The 15,414-nt window shown below is 41.9% G+C and overlaps 1 protein-coding gene across 11 annotated transcripts in view; it reads left to right on the plus strand.

Moving 5' to 3' along the window:
* Window positions 1-15,414, plus strand: part of FGGY (FGGY carbohydrate kinase domain containing) — a 257,963-nt gene that overhangs the window by 191,473 nt on the left and 51,076 nt on the right. The gene's annotated exons all lie outside the window — the stretch shown is intronic.

Consider the following 15,414-nt stretch of genomic DNA (forward strand, 5'->3'; position numbering starts at 1 on the left):
GAGCGTCTTTGGAGAAGGAGGGCACGTTTTCAGGCACAGCCCTGCTCCCCCACCTCTTCCCTTAATCAATATAAATCCTTCTCCCTCTGCAAATTGCCATGGTGTATGGAATTATGAGACATCATGACTAAAAAGAAAGAAAACCCCCCAATAAGCAGTTTTCACTTTGCTAATTTTTCTCAGTGAATTAATACAAAAGCTTTTTCTGAGATTGCAATTAAAATTTAGTGTCTGCTTTTGAAATTTATACTGTTTTAAAATGCATGAGTCTGAGAGCATTCCATTTAGATAAGTACCCTTTTCTGCCACATTTTTTATTTAAAACTCATTTTGGTCTTAAATTTAGACTGATTAGAACTTGGATTTTTCCAAAAGGAGCAAATGGCACTGGGAGTGCTAGAGGTGTTGGAGAGGACTGACATGCTTCATGGAGAAAGCTCCAGGAGAGAAAAAAAAAGGAGGCTGATAATAAAACATCAGGCTTAACAATAAGTTGTCTCTGTAGTAACAGCATGAATCCACGGTGATCTTGAGCATGAACAAATGGTGATCTTGTCACATGGATTGTCGTTCAGCAAAGCATTTTAGCACATGATTGAATTTAAAGACGTGAATAATCCCACTATTGTGAAGCACAACATTGAGCTTAAATCCTGTAGACCAACTGGAATATATTTTGGTTCCTTCCTAAACAAAAGTTTCAAGCTTCAAACTCCATCACTCTTGGATTGCTCTGTCTTTGAAAAATTCCCCTGGTACCTGTCTGTCTGTGATAGGGCAGGTGGGGCACCCTGGGAGAAGAAGTCACCCTTCAAGCTCTGCCAGTGCTTTCATTATTTCCAGGTTTTTTGATGGAGGTTTCTGCCCTTTCAGTAGAAGCTGTTTGAGTGAACTTTTCCTAACCTGTTTCATTTAGCTGAGTTAGTTTAAATTGTTAAAATGAGTTAATAGAGACATGGTACTGGACTGCAGTGAGCTGAGGAGCTCATAGGCAGCTTCCCCCAAAGGTCTAAGGGCAATGTTGGGTAGCTGGCAGTGGGCCAGCTGGCTCTGGCTCATTCCTTTAGTACAACCAGCCCTGGAGGAGGAGATGTGTGTGGTTATTTATTAATTTTTGATATTTGTACATTGGTAAGTTCTAACGTAGACTCAGTTCACAACTGTAGATTGTTTGACTTCCCAACTAGAGCACAGCACATCAATATTAACACGTTTTGTGTGCACACTCCGCAACCATGAGAGTCGTGGCTCCATTAAATATGCTAATGTAGCAAACGGGATGTGATAAAGTCCATGTTGATGTTCTGTCGTCAAAGCAGCCCCGAAGGCTGATGCAGACTGCACGAGGCAGAACCTTTTAAGGCTTTTAATCACTTCAGTGCAAATTCAGGAATAGGTGCTTGTGCAGATTTTGCTAGATGTAAGTAGATTTCTGCTTAAATCTACCTACTCAGCCTTTTATAATCATTTCCTTAACTGCCTGCCTTCACTCATCTGCACAGGGAGGGGTATAACAATCTCTAGCCAGCAGACAATGAGCAAATTCTAAACTCCTCTGGATCTAATCTGTGAAAGGATTTTAGTTTTCTGTTCTTTTATCTATTACCTGCACAGGCTGCATGAAGTGAACATGGAGCACACAGAGCAGTTGTATTTGTGTTTTAATGAGACCTATATGCAGCTGCATTTGGCCGAAATTAGCTGTTCCTTTTTTTAATTAGGGCTATAAAATGAAAGTATATTATACTTGTGTTTTGATAGAAATATATATTTTCTCTCTCTGTGTGCACCAAGGGACCCCGAGGGCTACAGAGATTAATCATCGAGTTTAATTTAATGCAGTGGGAGAGAGACCTGTGTGGTCAGGCGGGCATTAAAAAGTGCCTTTGATGTGCCTCAGGTGCACTGAGCCCCAGTGAGCCAGCAACAATAATACCTTTGTGAGATGATCAGAGACGAGAGAGGGAGAAAATGGCCTGTGTGGAAACTCAAGGCCGTCCTTTGTTGTGGTTCTGGCAAACGAAGGAGCCAACTGTCAGGAGAAATTCAGCAAACAGAAAGCAGGGGGAAAGGACGGCTGGGTTTCTTTCAAGGGGCCATAACAGGAAACTGTTCAAAATCATCTGCCATGCCTTTCTTTTCCACCCCTTCCTCCTCCTCTGGTCAGGGCAGAGGGACAGCTCTTGGTATATGTGTGTTGGTACAGTAGTTCCATTCTCTAGTCCAAGTACTCCATGAGTCAGAGGAGCAGGTAATGCTTGAACACAGCATTTACTTTAAACTTCCAGAGAAACTGCTCCTCGACCCAGTTTTCATTACCTCCAGGACTCTAGAGATCTTAAACAAAAGACTTTACTAATCATGCCTTTGATATTTTAGAAAGTACAAATGTGGAACCTAATTTTACTCATGGCTATAAGAGTATAATTTGTGGTGGAGCTACCATTTTTAAGTGAGGATACACTTTTGGAATTAACCACTGAGTTTGGGGTAATCAGATACACACAGAGAATTTTGTGTTTCTGTTGAATAGCTCATGAAAGCAGCAAAATGCTTGTTGTAGTGGTTATTGACCCCAGCCCAGGTCTGAGCTGTTGGTTGCTGAAAGTCACTGCCACCTCAGGGCTCATCCATTATCCATGAGGAAAAAGAAAAGAAAAGATGGTTTTCTGAATATTTTTGGACAGTTATGCATTTTACATGATTCTTTGCTGCCTCCTTTGCCCTAGCAAAAGTCATGGGTAGAATTTGCATTTGGAATGGCAAATAAGCTCTTCTTCCACTTGTGAAGGATTGTCCCTTTGTTTGGGGCTGGGATTCATCCCTGCAGGTTTGATCTCTTGTGCCCAAGGGTATTCCCTGGCTTCCCTGGTGGGTTGCCACTGCCATCGTGCTTTGCAGGCAGAGGCTCCGAGCTCCAGCACCCACACGTGGCTTCGGAACTTTCAGGAGCCTTTCCCTGTGTAGCCATGGCGACTACACAAAATGTGTGAGTAGTTTTTTCCCAGCAAAATCACAGCAGGTTTGAGGCACTGAAACAGGAGCTTGCCTGTTATTCCTAACTTGCAGTTTGCATGGGTCTAACAGACATGCCCCAACTTCTGGGAATAAGGTAATTGGCTTCCCTAAAAGCCTGTCTTCCTGCCAGTGTCTTAGGGTTTTATGGGGTATTTTAAAGGTTTCAAAAATTATTTTTCTTCTGAAACCTTTATGTGATTGGGAGGATTTCAGGCAGAGATTTCTGTATTGCCATGTCCCAGTCCTGGACACAAGCATGCTTTTGCAGGGCAAAGTTGTACCATCATGAAAATATTTGTTGTTCTTGCTCCAGCACCTTTTTTGATTCCTAGCTGAAGAAAGTAGCCAGAGCAGATTCCAATGGGAACATTCTCTGGCCTAATTTCAGCTTACTGATGGGGGGAGTCTGAATTGGCTGGCATTTTGAGTCCCAGATGCACAAGTTTTTGTTCCTTCATGTCCAGAGTCTCTGATATTTTTTTTTCCTGTCTTCATTTGGTGATGTGGTCTGTGTTCTTCTTCAGTCATTCCTTCTTTATCAGTTCTCTGTACTCAACACCTCGTTTTGGGGATTGTCAAGGAGTCTCTTCAAGTTTAGATGTAATCTCTTCTTATGCATCTGTTTTTGTTACTTCTGTGACTCTTGGCATTAGGAACCGACTCACCTGGCTTGCTGCACAATTCTTTTTTCCCTGGGTGATAATGTGGATGTGGTTCGAACTGTATAATTTAGTCACTTTTTTATTTTTTAAATTGGAGAGGCACAAGTAATTTATCTTCTACCTTTTCAGATTTAATACGTGAACTAAAAGAGCAACTACATGAACAGCAAAATGCGCAGATCATTTTGCTGTCCCAATATTTACTATGGATTATTTCAGGAAAAATATCCCATTCTCTCTTTCACTAAGCCTGACTAGACTTTGAGTGTTTTCTGCTAAAGGAACTCCAGCCCAATTTGCTTATTCTAAATTTGTTCATTTGATTCTCGTGATGACTGGCAAACACAATAGAGCTTCTTTGCTCCACAATATCCGCCCGAGCTGCCAGCTTTGTTCACACAAATAGAGTGTAAAGCACGTTTCCACCCCCAGAGCATGCACAGTACGTGTCCTTTGCAGTACATCCTGGAGAGGAGACAGCAGAGACATGCTGGCTCAAAGTGTTCTCAGAGCCTGATCTCTAATCTCAGTGGGAGCCAGACCAGCAAGTGGATTCAGTATATTTTGGCTCTGATACGAGAGTCTCCTCTTCAGAACATGCCACGTTGTTAAAGCAGCAGCCTTTGGAGTAATCACTGCACACACAGGGACTCCTCAGCTGCTCGAAGCGATGTGTGAAGAGGGGAGAGCTTGCAGGGACGAAGGCTGGTGCCTGCTGTGCCAGCTCCGGGCAGTGCGGTGGGATGGCACCGCGGGCGAGCCTCGAGCCCAGGGCAGCACAGCCCCTGCCAGCTGGCTGCGACCCAGCCTTTAGCAAAGGCAGCAATTTGTCCTTCTCCTGACCAGGGGAAAGGCGCTGGGTGTGGGAGGGTCAGGCGAGCGGGAGAAGGGGCAGAAATGCAGGAGGGAAAAAATAAAACCAAAAGCAGACCTAGTGAGGCTGGGGCAGCCTGGGCAAGTTTGGGAAATTATCTTTGTGAGCTTTATGAAATTGATAAGCGCCTGCCCTCTTGCTTTTTAAATATTCCTCCCTCCTGTAAAGCCTGTTCTGCACATGAGCCACAGAGCCAGAGTCTTTGGAGTGGGAGAAAGAACTGAGTGTCGCAGGAGCCTCTCCCTCTCCCTGTCCTCATTCGGCACAGTTCTGCTGCCTCCTATATTGCATTTGGCAGCAGTCACGGTGCTGACTTCCCAGCTAATGAAGATGTTTTACATTTAGGGAAGGCTGCATAAAATGAAAACCACATTTACTTCACGACTGTTGTTGCAGGTTGCCTGTCCTTAGTGTACACAGATTTAGGCTTATGTAGAAAAGGTCACAGAGCCTATTTAGGTGCCTTTTCAGCCAATGGCCTTAGAAGGGTTATAAATCCATAAAATTGCCACTTTCTTTTACTTGTCCCTCAAAGAACTCCTCCACACCCTTTTTAATGAAACTCCCTCGTTCCATGTTCTAGCATCCTCGGTTTCAAAAAGAAACAAACACAACTGTAATATCCCCTTTGCTGGCATTAATTTGCCATTGTATGCTTTGCTTGCTTTGTTTTGTTTTTGAAAAGCAAGAAGTAAAATATTTCTGCTAGCAGGGCATATAAAAGATTGTTGCTTTTCTGACCTCCCTATTATATTAATAAAAGCTAGGAAGGCTTCAGTAGTGGTGGGAGATCATGTGCAGGCAGCCTCCAAAACCCAAAGCACTTACTTGCAGAACTGGTAAACCACAAAGCTTAAGATCTTGAAATGTAAATAGGAAGTTGGAGAGTTTACTTTAGAGCCAGCAGTGGTGAGTCTGTACAATGTTTATTTCTGCTTGCCTCCCAGCCTTTCCTAAAGCTTGGCAGAGATGAAAGAGAGGCTTTCTCAGTGAGTTATTAAAAGTTTGTGTTATGAGCAAGATTCCTTTGTTCCTGGCCTGGCATAATTCAAAGCTCAGGTATGCCTTGGTGACGGGGAGAATGGGACATTCCTATTTAGCATATACCTGTCCAGAGACATCAAAGTTTTGTACCCCAGTGCTTTGCTGGCAATCAACCTGTGCAGGGGAATGTCTCTGAAAGCAATTTAATCTCTATTGTACATAAACTAGATAATGCTTAGTAACATTCCCACAAAACTGTACACTCAGCTCTCCTTGCCTTTGGTGAACAGATCAGTTGAGTTCAAAGACTCAAAGAGCAGATGTGGACAGAGAGAAGGCTTTGAAAAATGCTCTGCTTGGAGAACCATGAAGGCTGATACTCAAGAGGCGACTCACTGGCATTAGTGGAAACTTTGAACATTCCACTCACAACACACTCGGTGCTTTCCATGCTGTGGTTAAGTGCAAACTGCCCTGTGTGACACAGAGGAGCAGGGTGTTGGATTTAGGGTACTGAGCCTTTGGAATACTTGCCCAGAGAAGCTGTGGCTGCCCCATCCCTGGAAGTGTCCAAGACCAGGTTGGACAGGGTTGCTTGGAGCAACCTGGTCTAGTGGAAGGTGTCCCTGCCCATGGCAGGAGGTGGAACTGGATGATCTTTAAGGTCCCTTCCAACCCAAACCATTCTGTGATTCCACAGTTCTTCCTGCAGTGTCTGCTGTTGGGCTTTTCAGGTCTGACTGCTAGCAGGGCTCCTCTCTTGTTCTTCACTCCTTTCCCCATGTTTTGCCTTAGAAAGAGTGAGCAAGAGAGACTGAGCTTCTTACATTCCTATGTTGACACTACGAAGATTTAGCTGGTCTGGCTACTGGGAATATTGGGCTGCCTAATTTGGGCCTCTCTGCTTAAAGCAGTGTGGGATTGAAGGTTACCTGTTATTAGATCAAGCCCTCAAGCCACCTTGCTCCCTCGTTTCTTAACTGTAACAGCTGTATATTTTAATAGGATGTGGGGCATTTTGCTGCTTTTGTTGTAGGAAGGAGGTTGTATTCTGGATTATGTGATTCTGGGAAAGTTGTAAATTGGTCTTTCATCACTGATGTTCACATGACAGCATCACTCCATTGTAGGGGACAGGACAAAGCAACTTACTTTTGGTTTGTTGTTTAAGTATCAGTATTCTAATTTTTGTTCACAAAAGTCCATCAGCAGCAGCAGCCTATCATTGTAAGAAGATTTTCGGTTTTCCTTTCCTGTATTCTTCAGAGTGATGCTATCAGATCTGACAGGTGCAACACCCCCATCAAGGCTGCAGAGTAACCAAATCTGATCACTCCTCTCTAGACCCAGAAGGATGGATTAGCCTGAAGCCCAAAGTCTTGAGCAACCCCAGGTGTCTTCCTGGAGTGTTCTGCTCCAAGGAGAGCTGGATAGGGGATTTTTCTCAGATCACAAGCATAACTATATATAATGAATGACCTTTCCAGATCCCTTGTCTCTCGTTTCTGTGAGTAGGCCTGAGTTTACTGAACAGGCTGCTTGCTCTGCGTGTCTGGATCTCAGGGAGAACAAAAAGGACTCAAATTTTGTGCTCCTTTTCTTACAATAACTGTAAAAGAATAAAATATAAATTACATATGATAAGGGATATTCTTGGTCATCTCGTAGGTTGTTTCTGGGCCCTGGAACAACGAAATGGAATTTTCGAGGGAATACAATAATTGCATGAAAAGCAACTTAAGGGTTTTCTGTTAGTTTTAAAATTTTGGAATTTGCCTTATTTGCAATGAGGGTTGTGAAAACTGGGGCCAAAATCCCATATTTTGTTTAGTGAGTTGGTTTGCTCTATGATTCTGTCAGATGATTGCTTTTCTTTAGTTCCTCTACTTGCACTGTGAGCACAAAGCCGTGCAGACAAACATCTTTCCAATGCAAGGTGTGATACAAGAGTGCTGAGTATTAAGGGCTCCATGGTCAAGGGGGTAGAGATGCTGTGCTGTTTATTCCTGTTAACAGCAAAAGTTTCCCCACACAGACAAATTCCATCAGTCTTTGGGCATCAGGCCTCTTATTAAGGCTTTTCCCCTCCATTTCCAATTCTATTCATTGTCTCATGAATCAGTAGTTCTTCATCTAAGTTCCTTGTTGCTATTCCAGCTGTGGATGGGGCAATATCTTGGATGGGGCAAGTTCTTTTAGGGAGAAAGTAAATCTCTTCTCATATAATCACTCTGGAAGCAAACTGGGGAGAAGCATTAACTGCTGCTTTTCTCCCAGTGTCAGCTGGGAATCACAGTTTATGCTGAGTTCATTGTTTATAGCTGTGGGTAAAGGCCTGAGGTCCTCTCTCACTGTTTACTCTGTCCTTGGGAATTTGTCTCAGTAAGTAAGGGCTGAATAAACACTGGGTAAGGTCCTCAGGATTTACCCATTTAGTTATTCAAATGTTTAAAAGTATGTTTTAAATAGTGTGTGAATGCATATCCCATATAATGTAAATCTGCTTCCAACTCCAGGGGTATTGCAGAGGATTTATTGAGCTGTAGGCATGATACTGTTGTTGGTAGTGGCCTTCACTGATGTAGAAGGAACACTTAGATAATGGGGAAAAAGGAAAATCTCTAAAATGAACTGTATTATGCAATAAATAAGAAAGTCCTTAAGGTATGTGGGCATCCAGCCATGGTGACAAGGACTGGGCCTGCCTGGAAATCCTCAGAGTTTGGCTGGGAGTCCTGGAGGGCTTTTCTCAGGTACCATTTAGGGGTAGAGTTTGTTTTGGTATTTGTGACACAGCTGTTCCATGTGCACAGTTCCCAACCTGAAAGGTTGGGATGAGGTCTTGGTAGTCTCCTAAAATAAGATCCTTCTGCAAGAAGTATCTAAAAGATGTTTGTTTAGGAACCAGAACTGAAGTTTAAAGGGCTATGAGCTAAAGGAATAACTCTGAGACACTTAAAAAAGTCCAGTGTTCTTGTAAAAGACATGCACTGGTCTCTAAGTTGTCATTATAGTAAATTTATTTTCTAGTGCACAAATGGAGCTTTTGTTCATGAAAACTGAGAGGTGGGGTTTGTTTGCAGTACCAGTCACTTCTGAAGACTTGGTTTCTTGTGTTGGTTGAAAGTAAGAGCAGAAATTTGCTTGAACTTCATCTCATTGGAGGCTGGGAGGACATTTTTGTGAGAGTTATTATTGTATGTTCACGGTGTTCCCGTGATCTTCACTAAGCCACCTGTTACTGCTCACTGTTAACAACAGGTTAGAAGGCACTATGTGGCTTTTGGGGTTTGATTTTGTTTTTTAAACATGAGAAAAGTTAGTTCATACTGTGATGAGCTTTAAGGGATTTAACTTACCACAGCAGCAAATTGTAGTGTTATCAAGTGCATAGTTAAAATGGCCTGCAATTAGTTGTCTGTGCCAGAAGATTTATGATCTTCACACAAACTGGCATTTCATGACAGTGAATATCTATCATTGGAGGAGAAGTAAAAATAAATGGGTGGAATAAATGGTTGTAGCTCATTTGAGGCCCTGGATCCCCAGTGAACTATTGTTTTGAGAGGCACAGAAGTAACTGCTGTGAGTCATGGAGCAGCACTGCTGCAGAAGGGTCCAGAATAGCATTTCAGCAAGGACACAAGGAGAAGCCATGGGGTAACCAGACAACCTTTCAGTCCATTTATCAAAGCACTTGTAGTTCCCATTTCAAGGAAGGCGACGCAGTAAATATGAGCAAAAAAAAAAAAGAAAAGGTTAGTGTGTATATCTGTATCCAGACATTTCACTAAATAAAACAATAAAATAAATCAATGCAGAACTGTTAGTGCTTAAGTGCTTAGCAAAAAGCATCTGAATCCATCACAAATGTGGGCTTTTTTTTTTCTGTTTTGGATTTTGAAAACAAAATTTAACAGATTAAAGGTCTTTTTTTACCAATTTCTGAAAGAAACCTTGACCTTTGGGAATACAAAGAAAAGGATCATAGGCTACTGTGTGTCCATTGTGTACTTTCCCAAGCTGAAACATAAATAAGTTTAGTGTTAATGGATACTGATAAAAAGCAGAAGTAAATGGATGTGAACATTTAAGCTTGGAACAGTCAAAATTCATCTAATTTAAAGGGTTTGTTGCAAAGCTGAGCATTCAGTCAGGGTCCTTGACAAGACTTTTGAAGTTCTTGCATCTCTGATTGAGGCAGAAGGAAATGGTGGATGTTGACTGAGTCTGGACTGATTACCCCTGAATTCAATCCCATTTAACTTCTTCCAGAGCTGAAACTCTCAAGCTGTCCCAGGCTTAATTCCAGGTTTGCTTCCTGGAATAAACACAGGAGGTTAACCTCACACACAAGGAAGAAAAGCTTCACAGGGGTGCAGACTTTCTGTGGAGGACACCAGGGTTGTTTTTTCCTGTGTCCAGGGACAGCAAACCCAGGGACAGTTCCAGAGGCAGATGCTGTGCTTAGACTTGTCTGTGCTCCTGGAGACCCCTGTCATCAATGACTCTGAGTGACCTGATAATCTGACACTGCTCCCTAGACCCTCCTGGGCTCTCCTTGTGCTGATACAGAACTTGTTTGATCCCCCTGCTCCAGCCCCTCTCTGGGAATGATTCCCTGTTCTTGAGTCCAGTCTCAGCCATCTGATAGTGCCTCATGACACCTTTCGTTCTACAAAGCAAACAGCACCATTACTCTAGAAAGGAAACACATACATCTACGCCTCTGACCCTTTTTAGGCTATGACATTTTTTTGAAGATCATCTGTTAGATCCCGAGCTGATCCAGGACTTGCCTCTTTCTGACAGGAGTCTCAGCTTTCCAAGGTGGCAGAGCTCCCTAACCCCAAGCTGCTGTTCTCTTCCATCACGTGTGGGGTTTGTGACCCTGATTCACAGATATGATTCAGGGGTTTTTGATGCTTCATGGGTGAATTGCACCCACACGAATGGAAACCTGACAGTCTGCTGCTCACAGTGGTTCAGGAAAGTCATGGTCAAGAGATCGTTGGCAGAAGATCTCATAGAAGGTTGAGAACTTCGTGTCTATTCCACAGTATTGATTTTTGTATTTCCCCTCTCTGGTTGTTTCTCTCAAAGGGGCTACAGGTGGCCTGGTAGGGTGGTTAGTTAATGCTCCTGATACAGGTACCATTAAGCCATGCTCCTCTTCTAGCTTGTGCTTTAAGTGGCCAACTTCCAAATGCTCATGTCCCATTACAGCTCCTGTCTTCTGGAAACAGCAGGTATAATTCAGCAAAGAACTGGAACAGGACTTGAGGAACACATTCAGACATGGCCCTCTCAACTTCTGTTTTATTAACATCTCCCCGTTTTTACTTAGATAATAGTAATGCAAGCAAAATGAAGAGTGTTTTTTGCTTCCAGTGTAATTTTCATTTTTTTCCTGGTTTTATATTCTGCTTTTGAATTTAGAGGTTTGAGTACAAAGAGAGAAAGTCAAAAGTTTACAGTAGGAGAGGTAGGTACCAGTCTTGCACTCTATTGTCCCCTTGGGAAAATGGCAGGATTTAATAATGTGAAAAGTATTGTTCTATTTAAAACAAGTATCAATTGTCCAACTTGACTGGTTAATGTTTGAAGCTGATATCATTGGCAGCTTCTTTCATAAGACTGGTATTAAAAAAAAAGCAAAAATAAGTTTTTAAAATCCTTTTGTGTGATCGTGAAATAAGAGTAGGGGCAGCTGAAGAAATGGACTGGGTAATCTATAGTGAGTATTTGTAGCATGTCAGCAACTCCCCAGCAGCACTCCTGGCCCTGGTTTCCTGTGGAATGTGCCAGGTCCCTGGGATCTGTCACACCATACACCACAGAGAGATGATGAGTAGAGGTGGTTTTGCTGGGCAACTGACCTCCAAGTTTTGCCCATAATAATTTATTCATGTGGCTGTACCCTAAGACATTCTAATACCAAACATACCTTGGGCTGAAAATTGATGCAGCCTATTGGAAAAAATACCCACAGCCAGCTCAGATGAAGAGGCTAGACCTGGCTGCTGCCTGAAAATGGGCCTCAGGAGGTGCAGGGGGTCTGGGCTCTGTTGAGGACAGCAGTGAGTTGGTTCAGCCCCAGAGCATCCACTGTCAGAAGCTTTTCTCAGAAATACAGCTTCAAACTAGTTTTAGTTTCTCCAGAAAAGCTGTTCATACAAGTGCAGCCTGTGACCTCTTTATTCCTTGCCTGATCTGTTGCATTTTTAAAATACTGCTGAGTAAAACAGAAGTGGTTTTGGTTTTTGCTAAATGTGATTTTTTTTTTTTGTTGTAGTCAGTTTTAAACAACATTTTAATTGATGTGTTCTAACTGTTTTAAGAACCAGTACCTTCTTCCTCTTCTCCTGCTTCTGTTCCTCCTCCTTCTTCTCTTTTTCTTTCTCCTTCCCTTCTGCTGGTCTAGATGAATTCCTCTTTATACCAACAAATATAAACTCAGTACAAGTTGACTAATATTATTCTGAGTCCACCTATTCTTTTATTAAAAATTGTAAGTTTTAATTTTTTTTCAAATACCTTTCCTTATTTAGCCTTGAAAAAAAATCTAACTATGCAAATGTTTAATAAACTCAGTGAAGTTTTACTGAAAGTATTAGTTCTTGTTAGATACAAAGCTGGGTTGTGCAGTATATAGTCCCAATGTATAACTCACCTGAAATATTTTCAGAGATGAAGCAATCAAGTTGCCCTGGGAGTGTGGTTTCTTTACTGCACATTAATCACATACCTGGTTTGGTCTCTAGTTTGTAGACCAGTTAATGTTTTATGGAGAATTCAGAAAATGAGAAATAGTTCTGCATGTGTGTCATCCACATTTTGCTGCCCTTCCCACACAGGTTACTACTTGGAGTAAGAGGTAACAGTGGTCTCTAGGAATTCATTTGTGTCTCCTAGTTTTACTGAGAGTTTTGTCTGGGAAATAATTACAAAGGGGATTGAACTTCCCAGGTCTCTGTGGCACAGCCTTGGCAATAAGTGATGAGGTGCGTACTCAGTGAGGCATTTATGGAAGTGTTTTGTATCCCCTAAGCCAGAATTCTTCAGCTCCCTGTAAACAGGTCACAAAATAATCCATGGATGGCTGTGCTCAGGCAGAACCCCAAAGTCCTCATTCCCTCTCTGTTGTTGTTGTCACTTGTGTAACTTCCATCCTTCCAGTGGGATAAAGTGAGCTCTGTGCAAAGATTTTTGTGGTCTGGTCTTAATATCACTGCAGAATAAATCTGTCACTGAGGATGGCTCAGGGGATGCCAGCCTGTCACGTGGAGCAGAGCTGGTGACTTGCCCACCACAAGCTATGCAGCTGCATAGCAAACCCGTGATGGCCAGGGGACCTGAGCTTAAAATATAAGCAAATAAATTGCTGGCAGTATATGACCCGTAGGAATTGGAATATTAATACATTTTAATTTCCTTTGTGTCCTGAAGTGCATTTCTTATGTTCCAAGACCTTATTTTCTTAAATATATCTTACACCAGGCTAAAGGTAGAATATTGTTTTGTGTTTAATATGTAATTACTACTACTAATAGATATATTTTAAGAAGTTGACTTGGTGCACCATACATTTAACTTAGAAAATTGCCTCCAGAGTTATGGGGAAGCTTAGTTTGAAACCCATTTAGTGCTTGAGAAATAATGCCAGGGTGGCAATTATAGAGTAGGCATCAGTTCACTGAAAACACAATTTCATGCCCCAGCTCTGCCCAGTTTATATATATGTATATATATCTATATGCCACCAGAAAGTGCTGTTATTAAATCACACATTCAGTAGCTATTACTATGACCTAAGTTTGAACCAGAAACCTAGAAATGAAACATTCTTGGGTTTCCCTTTGAGTTCTTTCCTTTTTTTTTATGAATCTCTTTCATTCTTTGTCAGAGAGTTGGGGTCGAGTAGCTCTCTAAGACCCATCTGTCAGCAGAAGCAAAATGATAGAGTTTTCTTAATACAGGATTTTATGCACTGGTGTAAAGCCTCTGAATTGAATGACTGTCAGTATTCTCAATCCACAGTCAGTCAGAAACTTTGAAAGTTAAAAGTCAGCAGAAAAGTTAATGAAAGTATTTGACTTGTCAATGATCAAAGTCCAGAACTGTAAAGAGCATTTATTAGTTGGTGACTGATACGGTGCTTTTCCTTGTTTCTTTCTCTGCTCTCTCCATTAATATCTTAGATCTTTTCTTCATACCTGTCTTAGCCTAACAAAAGCAGCTGTTATTCTGAATTTCTGGCTATAGAAGCTGATAAGTGAGGTGATTTTCAAACAAATTTTCTGACCTAGCTTCTCCTTAACAAATAATTACCTTAAAAAGTTTTGACTCTAATGTGACTTGACTCTAAAAGTAGAATAAAGGATTAAAGTTGCTTTCATGGGAGTGAGTGTAAGTCAAGAACAGTCCCACAGAAATGTGATTTCCTGTGTCTGTGGCATATTGCAAGTAAATAGAGAATCTGATAGCGATACCAGAATGCTGCCACATATCAGAAGCTCGGTATTAGGAAGCAGAAATTAAAATGGTAGAAGATGGGTGTAGCAGTATATCTTTCTAACATAAAGACTTGCTTTTCAGGTAATAGCCAAATTCTCCAAATTCTCTGTCAGTGTTACTGAAGGAGTTTTAGTAAGCCTACACCAGCAACAGATGGTGTTAACTAGGGAAGAAAATTCTGCTGAAATTCATGCTTCCACAAAACTGCTCTCTCCAGCATGGCGTGTTTTATTTTATCTTGTCTCTGATTGCCGTAACATTTACATAAAGCTGAGGAGGAAACACAAGCATGTGCCTGATCATTATGGCTGGTCCAGGAAAACAAAGCTAAGTAAAACAAATGTCACAGTGCCACTTGCTCATTTGATGGCGTGGCTGGATGCCCAGGTGATGCTTGTCTGTGAAGGTCTGTGTTCTGTCCTGTCCTTGGATTCGGGGACAGTCCTGAAAGCTGAACTTGGGTTAAAGGCACTGGCTGCCCTGATTCACTCACATGAGCTGTGAATTGGCCTCTCCTGCTTTTTTCCAGGTAGACTTTTCTAACAGAAGTGGATTTTTTTGCCTGCCTTCGTTTTAAAGGGAGAGGCAAGTGGGAAGGACTAATCTAAATTAAATCATTACAGATCTCGTATTAGTGCCATTTAAGCAGGTCCTTTCTTACCTTACCTTAGTTTTATATAGCCTTTTATATTTTAAAAACATTTTTCATTTCTGTGGGCTGCCAGATGTGCTGCTGATACCTTCTGATCTTAGGTAGTTTGACATTGATTTTCCCAGCGCACGCCAGGGTTCAAGTCTGGCCTGTAACTCATCCAAATGATCTATTCATAACAAAAAGTGCCTTCTGGCAGTTGCACCACAGCTGAATATTGTTAAACTGAATTCATCCTTTCATTTGTTTCTGATTGCTCTATAATGTTTACATATCTTACATATTAGTATGATCTTTTATAAGGCACATGCTGAGGTTAAACCCACCCAGAGAGAACTTTATTTCCCTCTTCTTCCTTTCAGAAGGTGTGGAACTCTTTTTTCCCCTTCAAATGAGCAGGACTCTTGGAACTGCTCAGTTCTCATTTCACCCAAAATGATGGGGCTGAGCAAGTAGGAATGTGTGTGTTGGGGAGACAGGGAAAGGTGACATTTCCATGCACTAAAGGATTCCCCCCCATGCCCAGACAGAGTAACTGTGAAGTGGAATTGCATGTCTGGGTGTAATCCTTGTCTAAGTTGGCATCATCCCCCATGAGGGCAACAGTCTCTGTGTGAACACGTTCAGCTGAAATATTTATAGATGCAGCTTATGACTCAAAGTCTGAACAGGTTCAGATTCCTCTCATCTTCTGTCTTCAAATTCCT

This window comes from Corvus brachyrhynchos, unplaced genomic scaffold (assembly GCF_000691975.1).
Source record: "Corvus brachyrhynchos isolate BGI_N302 unplaced genomic scaffold, ASM69197v1 scaffold34, whole genome shotgun sequence".
Classification (NCBI taxonomy): Eukaryota; Metazoa; Chordata; class Aves; order Passeriformes; family Corvidae; genus Corvus; species Corvus brachyrhynchos.